Raw genomic sequence first — 11,412 nt, forward strand, 5'->3', positions numbered from 1 at the left:
GTAGGGAAGGTGGGATGGGTAGGGGAAGAATAAAAAGGGAAAAGAAAAAAATGTGAGAGAATGAAAAGATGAAAATAAAGTGTTTGTAGATGGGGAGGGGAGGAGGGGATGAAGGGAGGCAGAGGTAAGGGGAAAAAATGAGAATTAAGACTTGTCATGTAGCGGTACAAGATCCCAACAATGAATGTAACTGTACTGTATCCCTAAAATGTACCAATAAACTCAATTAAAGCTGAAAAAAAAAGATGTTCCTGGTAGTGTTCACACAGGATGAGGAATGCTAACCTCAGGATTGATGTCTGTGGCCTGTTGGATTAACCAACCCAAGTAGCCAGCAAGATAGTTCCTGTTTTCCCCAACCTGAGCCATGTGTGGGTCTCCATAAGGTAGGTATGTTCCTGGTAGTGTTTCACACAGGATGAGGAATGCTAACCTCAGGATTGATGTCTGTGGCCTGTTGGATTAACCAACCCAAGTAGCCAGCAAGATAGTTCCTGTTTTCCCCAACCTGAGCCATGTGTGGGTCTCCATAAGGTAGGTATGTACTATTTTTGAGACATACCATATTAGTAGTAGGATGTAAATTATCAGGGCTACAGGGATTCGCCCACATGTGTGAGGTTAAACCTGCAAGAGTGAGAACTTACCAGGTAAGGAGCAGGCACAGCAACAGAGTAAGATTTAAAGTGAGATGATGCATACCCAACATCTGAGGATCTGACTGTCCCATAGAATAACACCCCTATGTACTATACTGTCTAGGGGTGATTAGTTGCATTTCCTAGATACTGGGAGAAGGGCTAGGTGTGTTCCAAGAGGGTGTTAATAAAAAAAATAATAATAAGCCACATGTTTAAATCCACTTGCACTGGTAGAAGGTTAGCTGGTTCCCACAGGGCCTTATCCACCAATATCAGAAAAGTTTTAGGCTTGGTCCAGGTGGCGCTTGCTATACTGTCTAGGGGTGATTAGTTGCATTTCCTAGATACTGGGAGAAGGGCTAGGTGTGTTCCAAGAGGGTGTTAATAAAAAAAATAATAATAAGCCACATGTTTAAATCCACTTGCACTGGTAGAAGGTTAGCTGGTTCCCACAGGGCCTTATCCACCAATATCAGAAAAGTTTTAGGCTTGGTCCAGGTGGCGCTTGCTGACTGAGCACATACCCAACATCTGAGGATCTGACTGTCCCATAGAATAACACCCCTACGTACTATACTGTCTAGGGGTGATTAGTTGCATTTCCTAGATACTGGGAGCAGGGCTAGGTGTGTTCCAAGAGGCTGTTAATAAAAAAAATAATAAGCCACATGTTTAAATCCACTTGCACTGGTGGAAGGTTAGCTAGTTCCCACAGGGCCTTATCCACCAATATCAGAAAAGTTTTAGGCTTGGTCCAGGTGGCGCTTGCTGACTGAGCTGACAGAGGATGTCCATTTCAATAATGGGAAAAGTGATAGTGGAGGTAGGAGGTAGGAAACAACCAGGAGAGAGGCATCTTTAAGCAAAAATTGTGTTAATGTTAACAGTTAACAGGTAATAACCTCTTTAATCTTCTTCACAATACTGATCATCTCCTGCAAACCAGAGGAACTTTAAGGATTAGAAAGATATGAATACCTGTGGCCAATAGAGCTATCCAAGGTTGTTCCTCTGTTGGACCTCCAAATGTTTGAAGGTAGGATTGAGAATTTAGTAAATGCTTAAATTTAAAAAAAATTGCAGTAATATACATATTACCATTTACCCTTCTTACTCCAAACACACATACATCAGCATTTTTGACACTTTGTGAAACAGCTCTGGAAGTCTTCATCTGTGACTGTCTATGTGAGGTATAACAAAAACACAGTGAATATGGTAGGCCCATAAAAACATTACAGTGAATGTTCATTCACCTTATTCACCAGACCTGGCACTGTGAGAATTCTGGCTCTCATCCAAAATCAAAGTAACCATGAGAGGTAAAGATTTTGAATCAATGCAAAACAACATGGCAGTCATGACAGTGCAATGAAAAAGATGCCAGGAAAAGGATTTCCAGAGATGCTTTGGAATGTGGCAAAAATTACAGGTTAAATGTGTTCAATTTTACTTGTCTGTAAATAAGTGAAAGGAAATTAATGGCAAAATCTTACAGTAATAGTTTTTTAATTTAAACATTTATCATATATTTTGATAATTTATTGTAGGTAATGGTAAATGATTGTTTGCTAGAAGGGGATGCTTCAGAGATCTCTGAAACTGCGTGTGGGGCTGGTCTCTACCCTTCCCTACTGAGGCTCAGAGGCATGTGTTGAAGAGAACATCTCTGAGGAAGACACCTGCTGTTCTTTGCATTTAACTCTAGCATATATTGTAAACTCAGCTGTATTACCAGAGACTATGTCATGTGTGGCCTCCTTGTTCCTTAAGTTCCAATACACATACCTTTACTTGGCTTGGCTTCAAACTTAATAGGAGACCCAGAGGGATGTCCTGGGGAATGAGGTGGCCTCACAATTCATAATAACTTTCATTTAAGACAGGTGGAGTATGTTTGCTGCCTTGATAGGCAGTCCAAGCTGAGTGAGTATTCCATGAGTTTCTATTAAATATAGGGTAGCTACAGCTTCCTGAATTGCTGTGGCATTACCCATCATTGAAAATAAATAGGACTTATACTTTTTAGGAATGCTGTTAAAAACCAATTGAGTGAACTCAAGACTCAGTTCAGTCTTTGGATATACTAATAATGATGAACCCCAACTATTGACTGATAAGTTCATTTTCACATCCCCACTAGACAGAGGACACCTTTAGCCTTTGCTAACATTTTCCATATATAGTTTTCCTGGGCTGTTATGAGATCTAAGGTAGGACTGGATAAACTTTAAGTTATGAAAATCCACTCCCATGTAGTTTTGGACAACTGCTATTTCCAGTTTGCACATTAATTGTATGGGCTCCATTGCTAAAGACATCACTTTTCTGTCCTGACTATGGCAGCCATTGTTTAACTTCAGTTCCATTGGGTGGAATTCATCACCTGCCAAATACATTCTATACAGTCATGCAGTCCCTTCTACATTTGATTCTTGGGTTAGGTTCTTAAGAAGAGTAAGACCTTCAGGATAAGTGAGAAGCATATTTCATCTTCCAAATGAGAAATGGCCCCTATTTCTTGACTGTTCATCTTTCCTCTGTAACTCTTGTTTTGTGCATGGTCACCAGAAAAGCTAAAGCAATTTACCCTTATCACTATTATGATTGCATTATGCTGCTCCTGCTATTGCTGTTACAGTGTTCTTTGAGCCCAGGCAAGGGGAATTTTTTTAAATTTAGATTTTGGGGATGAGAATGAATATTATATTAAAAATACCAGATAAAACATTAAATAGTGGTATCATTAATATTACCAAATTAACCCAAACTTATAAATTTAAGAAAACACTTAGAAAGTTTACCAAAGATACCTGCTTAAAAAACAAACAAACAAACAGACAAACAAAAAACAAGATAACTTACTAGATAAATTATTTGGAACCTGTAAGCAATAGGTGTCAGAAAAAAGAAGAAAAAAATTCTGATTTTATTTTTATAAAGCCATTGTAATATTGAGAAAAATCTTCCAAAATTACAACATAAATAGCTGCCTAAGTAGAATACTATTATTTATGAATAGCATTAGAGATACTTAACAAAATGTTATAAATAGGATTCCATAGCTCATTAATGGAATAATATACCATGACAAAGGAGATTATAATAGCCAAGCATGGATGGTTCAATATTACAAAAATTTATAAATATAAGTCAAGCATGTCATTAACTCAAAGAACAAAAACACCTGATTCATTCCACAGATGACAATGCTGAAAAGAGAAGGTATAGGGGACCAGGGATTTAGCTCAGCAGTTCGGTGACCTGCCTTGCAAGTGCAAGGACCTGAGTTCAATCCCCGATACCAAAAAAAAAAAAAAAAAAGAAAAAAAGAAAGAAAAAGAAAAGAGAAGGTATAATTTGGTATCCTTCAAGTGAAGCTGGGCAATGCAAAAGAACTTAATTAAAAAAAGGACAATGAGAAAATATGGTAAAGTTATCGATTATGTTAACATATAAGAATCATCAACTTACTAGATACAGAAGGACCGGTAATTATATTCTTTGTATGAAATGGGAAAGACTTCATGGAAATATATTTTCTTTTTTAATTAAATCATGTTTTCTAAATCAGTATTTGAATCTCTGTGCTCACGAAAAAACTAAAAATTTTCAGGGCTTTGTGATTTTTCATAAAATGTTTCTTAATTTCACTTCAATATAAATACATAGTGCAACATAAATATAGTGCAAGTTGAGAGAAATTGAAGCTGCATAGCATAGGGAAAAAAGGGAACAATTTTTTTAAAAAAAGAGACAAATATTCTATCAGAAAGGAGTTGGAATTACCTAAATTAGTGTAAGAGACACTTAGAAAAACCATCCTGATTCATGCAGACAGTGCGCAGGGAACAGAACTGGGGAAGTGGGTGGGGACCAGGATATCTACATCATCCACTATAAGCACTGCTCAAAATCTTACCCTCAGAAAAATGAGAAGTCACTGAGCTATTGTAACCAAGAATATGAGAGCATCAGAATTGCTTTCCAAAGCTATCATAGACATAGGATTGTTACCAGGTTCTGGGGTCCTGGGATATCCTTCCTAGCTGGTTTCTAGGTTCTTCTTGTTTTAAACAATGAATTGGACAAAACAAATGCAAAAGGTAGCCAGCTGTTATGTTTATTAATAAAGAAGAGAAACATGCTTTGCAGAGCAAATACACTTTATAGTATGAAAAAAGTACACTTTATAATATGAACAGGGACTAATGTGAAAGAGAACACAGTAACTGAAAGTTGCTCTCCAGTTGTCCTGAAAAGAGTTAAAGACAGCCCTCTTTAATTGGTCCTATGAACAGGGCTTTGAGGACTATTCTGAGCATGTGTCCTGGGACTTTGCAATTAACAGATCAGGCCCAGTTCTCCAGCTAGTTTGCTATGTCCTAATCTCCTGCCTCAGTATCACTAAAGTGTGAAAACATGAGCTCTTTAAAAAAACAAATCAACATTGCAAGTCTCAGGGTAGACAAGGAGTAGTTTTATTTTTCAATAATTTGGAGAAAGTCATTGTATTTCATTGATGTAAGGAATATGATTAATTGGGCACAAAATCTTATTTGTTACTCTACTTTGAAAGTAGCACTATTGCTTTTTGGCTTTTGCTATTATCAAAAAGTCTAAAAACAAAATTTTGTCACTGTGTTAGTAATCTGTTATTCCTTTGAACAAGGATGCTTGAAATATTTTATTTCAGAGTCAAATTTTTGGCAGCTTGTATCTGGTATAGGCCCATTTATCTATTTTTCTGTTATCTTAGTGCATCTAAAATATCACAGGCTATGTGGCTTACAAATAACAGGAATTGGAGGCCCTATTCTTGGTTTCATTCTTTCCTTCTCATTGAGTCCTCATATGAGAGAAGAGGTGATGGAGTTTGAGAGTACTCATCCCATTCACAAGTACTCTGCTCTTGGGGCTTCCTGAAGGTCCTGTCTCCTAATTCTGTTCCCAAGGCGATTTAAGATCCAGTATATGAATTGAGGAGATACTTTTAGGCTATAGGGCAAGTGAAACACTCTTGGTTTTCAGATCTAGTCTTCACTTTTGAAAATTTTTATCATCTTCTGATATTTATTTTACATTTTTTTAATCTGTGCAGAATCTGCTTTGATATTTACTAAATACAGTTACAAAAGGACTAACAACACACCAAGATGAGGATTGCTTTAAATGAAAAACATTTCAGTCACAACATGCAGAAAGAAATCTTATCTGAATTTCTCTTATCTGACTAAAGCAGAGCCTCCAAAATTACAGCTTCCATAAATTTCCCTCTGAGAGATTTTCCTGCTTGGAGAAAACTGACACTTAGTATAGCAATGAAAGAGCCCAATTGAACCTTCCCTACTGTCTCTTGAAATTTTAAATGTACTCTCCACTCAATCTCATATACTTTAAACTGATATGCACCAGATAGTCCCACATGCAGGTGAATTAAAACTTTTCTCCTATCTGTTGCTGGTTAATTAGTACCTCTTGCCTCCACCTATTCTACCTATACTGGTAGAGGCAATTTCTTCCTCCCAATAATTACTGCATTTTAAGCATTTTATTAGTTTTGTATTTTTCTTATAGTCTTAATTTTTAGCATCTCATCATTTGGATTTTCCACAGTTTATAGCCTCTATCTTAAATATTTTAGAAATGAGTTCCTAGACTCAAGTTGTCATTGCCAGAAAGAATGCACACAGACAGCACACAAGAAAATTTGTTTGCAAAGTTTAAAGTTTATTTCTGCACAAGGGTGGCACAAATGCACTCAAACAGGAGGTAGCAGTGGGGAAATGGGTTTTTAAGCCCTCAAGCATCTGTCTTTTAAATTCATTGGCTGAATTCAGTCTTCCACTCTAACAAGGTTGGCTAGTTTAAGCAGCTCCAGGGAAAGATCCAAGGGTTGCTGAAAGGAAGGAAGAATGGGCAGGGAAAGGATGGAGAGAACAGAGTCCTTGGCTGATAAGCTGTTTTGGTCTGCAGCTGTGTTTCCAGAATTTAGAAGGAGCAAGCAGTTCCTATAATTTCAGTGTTCTTGGGAGGGGCTGTCTAGGGTGGACTGGAGTCTAAGGTGGAGGCACTCCTGTTTATATCATTTGATATAAAAGACAGGGCAATTTTGTTCACCTAAATTTTCATTTTAATAGTCACTTTTCTTGACCTAATTTGTTGTAAATTTGTAATATTGTCTTTTTGAGACTTGAAAAAAAATTTCTTTACAAAGTGATTTTAGATAAGTATATGGCAAAAATTTGATTTATTTATTCTCTAGTCCTCTGTAGCATTCTGCTCCCTCACCAGGGGCCCTATGTTAAATATTTTTTACTTGCATTTCCTGTGTGTTCTTATGAAAAAGTATTTTGAAAGGGGTCTCCAGCCCCCTTTGGGTGCCCCTTACCCAATTATGCCACTCACGCACTGAGAGGTCCGGCAGGAGATCTTTATTGTAGGGAGGCCAGCAGGAGGCAGGAAGGCAGAGAGAGAGAGAGAGAGAGAGAGGAGGAAGAAACAGAAGGAGAGAGAGAAGAACAAAGAAAGGAAGGTCCTTTTATCAGTTTGGGGGTGGGCTATTGCTTATTTAGGAGGAGTGAGTTACTTTTAACCTATCACAGGCCAGATTGCTTTTATGGGCCCAGTCCTGCAGACACAAGTTTCAACTTTCCTGTACCACTGTGGCCTTGGCGGGGGTGGGGGTGGTGGGGAACAGGACGGGACCAGAGATGAGGTCATGAGGTCATTTTAGGAGCCAAGATGTACCAGGAGAATGCAGCCTGTGAGGCGGCGTCACAGCATACTTTAACATGATCAATTCCCTAACAATTGTTTTTATACTCACTGAAATCATTTTATTAGCAAGTCTTCAACAACATCCATTAAAATGAATGGATGACAAAATTAATCATAGGAAAAAGAAAAAAAAAGCACAAGATTATATAAAATAAATAATATGTCAGTAATAACCTATATAAAATAATAAAAATAAAATTTCATTATTCTGTTCCATATACATAGTTATTTGAAAAAACCCAGACGAATATACTTCAGAAATGTCTGATGCAAAATTTGAGGCAAAATATTCGAAGAAAGGAAGTTAAAGTGGCAAAATTTTAAAAAATGAAATTAGGCAAGCTTCTCTTGGAGCAAAATATGGTAACTTAAAGCCTAAAATAGAAAAAGAAAAAATCCGAACAGTGGGGCTCAAACTGCGAAGTCCTCCAGAAAACCTTGCTTTATTAAGCTAATTGGTTTCTGTTTACTTCTCCAGTTGCCCCCAGGTGCTTCCTGTCTCTCCTCTGCAGGAGGTCCCAGTTCTTCCTAGAAGGTGTGAGTGCTCTCCTCAGTAAGCAGTAACTACTCAGGGAAAGCTAACTTCCTAACTGCCTGGAGCTGAGCTGACTCCTGTAATTGTGTAGAATTGCTAGGAAGGGAATATAGCCAAGTGGATCCCCGCCTCCTCTCCCTCCAGCCTTAGAGAATATCCACAGGTTTATGCACTGTGTAAGTGGTCAATCTGAATTAACCAAAGCAAGTGGGATGTGTTCTCTTTTGTATTAAGAAAATTAAAAGCAAATCATTGTTCTCAGTGCTTTTATGAATATTTATATAAAGTTATACACTACTACAATGCAAATATAAATTTTAATAACAATATAATAAAGGCTGAATGACTTGTATTTATCAATTATAAACGTGCTAATTTTTAAATTGATGGGGCTTATGTTAACTTCATCAAAATGTTTCAGAGAATGTTTTAAGGACATTTAAAATATAGCCTTCACACTATTAATTATGTGAGAAGCATTTGTTAGAAACTCTTGTTACTCCTGTGAGGCTCCTAAGGGTGTTGCTGGAGTTTGAGGATTAAAACCTGTTTATAGATGTCCTAATAGAAGGGATTGCCGGTTCCCAAATGTCCATCAAGGAGATAGGCAGCAGTAAAGGCGGGGAAAGGTTTTAATGAGCATAGCCTTGAAGGAAGGTTCAGGATCTGTCATCAGGGGTTGACAGTAGCTGAAGTTTTACAGAAAAGGGAAACAAAGACAAGTTCTGGGGCTTTGCTTAAATAGGGCGGACTAGTTTTTTGAGGTGGTGTTTGACAAATCCTTATGGCATGAAGGGTCAGTCTGGTCCCCTGGAGAGGGCTGCCCCTGTCTGGTGGGTAAGGAAGGAGCAACCTCAGTGTGCAAGGTTCTGTCCCTCTAGGAAGGTTAGGGTGATGACTGGAAACTTACAGGTGCTGCTCTAAAGGCTTTGGCAGAAGGTGTTGTAAACTCTCTATCAACTGAATGTTCCTACAAATTCTAGAAACACCTTAATTACATTTTATCTTGGTGTCCTCAGCTTTATCAAGGGGATAAAGAGGTTAGGCAAATTTAGGGCTAAAAACCTTTGCATACTATTTTTTGGACTGACACTCGTAAGTCACTAACACTCCTATGGTGCAGAGCTGAGCTGGGATCCTGCTAAAAGTTTTAATGTAATGAAGGAGACAGACATAAAATGGAGGCAGAGACACCAGGTTTTATCCTGCAATTAGTTACCCACTGGTCATCTGCAGGCCCAGCCTGTAAGTCCTTGTTGTGGGGGCGGGGAAGTATGATACCTTCCTTCTCCAGCATAAAGGTCATGACTGATACTCCTATAGCAAAAGACAAGTTAACAGCATAATAAAAAATAAAGTAAAATCATAATTTATCAAAGTTTCACATGACAAGGGAAGCTTCAAAGTAAGGACCCCAAACCCAAAGGAAACTCTTTCATCCTTAGATTCAGTGAAGAATGACAAAAAGAGTTTGGTAATAGAGGAGAATCCAGCAAAGTTCTGTTCAGATTCTTCTTGACCTCCCTGAATAGCATTCTGAGCTTCCAGGTATAGGGTACAAGCCCTTGAGGACTAAGGGTCTTATGATCTTCTACAAGATGAGGTAGGGCAGCCTTTATACAAAATTACGATAAGATGAATGTTTTTAGATTGTATGGCTATGTCTGGGGGAGAGGGATTTCCATTTCTAGGACATACCTTAGGGAAAAGAAATTCTAGTATTATAGCCTGCTTTCGGGGAGAGTGGGGAGAAGAGGAAAAGAGAGCAAAGCTGGGCATGGTACTAAATATCTCTAAGTCCAGCATTCTGGAAGGCTGAGGCAGGAGGATCACAAGTTGGAGCCAATCTTGGGTAAACTCAGTGATTTAGGAGATCCCTGTCTCAAAATAATAAATAAATAAACAAACAAATAAATAAGGCCTGGAGATATAACTCAGTTGGAAGGCCCTGAATACAATTCCCAGTACTATAATTAATAACGAGTCAATCAGTCAATCAATCAGAGTAGGAGATCAAAAAGAGACCATTTCTAAGAATTACACCAGTGTCTTTCATTTGAAAGGATTCAGTCTGTGAACATGCTATATTTGAAGGTACTACACAATCTATATTGAATCTTACATAGACTTCAGAGTGTCAAATTAATATTGTACAAAAAATTGGATTTTGATAATGAGCAATTATAGATATGCTGATTTAGTCTCATCTAGATATTGCCCTATAACTATTAATTTCACCTTCTTAGGAATCTATAAGGTAACTATAACTGTTGTTTTACTGGGTTGAAATAAGAGTACATAAGTTTGTTACTTGTGGTTGGACAATAATGTCTGTATTCTAGATCAAAACCCATTTATTCAAGAGTAGCTTTCATTGTGATCTTTATTTTCATTGTGACTATGGATTAAAAAATCATTTATGACATACAGTATTTTATGCAGTGGGTTTTTAGGTCTCCTAGCTACCTTACTTGATATTCCATAAATGTATTCTAAGTGCTGCAAACACCATCTAGATAGAAGTCTTCTTATAATAGAAACAGATTGTTTGACATTTGGTTGTTCTTCATTTCAATAAAAGTGGTACAAAAAAGTTTCATTTTGAAAAACAATTTTGTCAAGTAAGGTTAGAATAAAAGTTGATTTTGCTCTGGAGTTTGGCTAGGTTTGAGTGTTAGACAAAAACTCTGGGATTGATCATGGAAATGGCAAGAGGTTACTTTTTTCATTTCATCAATGATCATAAAAAATCCGTTTTCGTACCAGTACTTCCTGAACATAAATTAATAGTTTCAGACACTCTCTTTACTATAGGAAGGGACCACTGGAACCCAGTGTTTTTGAAAGTAGGGTCTTAACATCTCTGTACTATTTAATGATGGGGTAGCAAATAGATTTTGGTGCAAGTTGAATGTTTGGGCATGCCAAAGAAAGTAGAGTTAACAGCTAAATAAATAAATCATGTTCAATACCTTGGTTGAGTTTAACAAAATTCATTCAGCTTGTTGAACTTTGCTGAGAACACTGTAGCTCAGGTGTCTAAAATGTAATTGCAAATGTCAAAATGAATCATAACAAAGTGTACAACTGTGCAGTTTGTTTTTCACCAGTCTTTCCTCATGCAAGGAACAGTTAAGAAGAAGTGAGTATCAGTTATGAAATTGTATTACACGGGACAATTCATTTCCATACTACTTTTTTATAGCTGATGCTCTAGCAATTCTAGCTATGTCATAACATTTTTGATACCAAGAACATTATTTATATGGACCCTGTATGAAATTTTAGTGAAAAAAATAATTGCTGATGATTTGATTTATTGCATTACTTAGAACACAGTAGAAATAACTTGTTGGCCAGGGGTTTAGCTCAGTGGTTCCACTGCCTGCCTCACAAGCACAAGGATCTCTGTTTAATCCCCAGTACCTAAAAAAAAAAAAAAAAAAAAAAAGAACA

Source organism: Fukomys damarensis, unplaced genomic scaffold (assembly GCF_012274545.1).
Source record: "Fukomys damarensis isolate Sample0158 unplaced genomic scaffold, DMR_v1.0_HiC HiC_scaffold_38, whole genome shotgun sequence".
Lineage (NCBI taxonomy): Eukaryota > Metazoa > Chordata > Mammalia > Rodentia > Bathyergidae > Fukomys > Fukomys damarensis.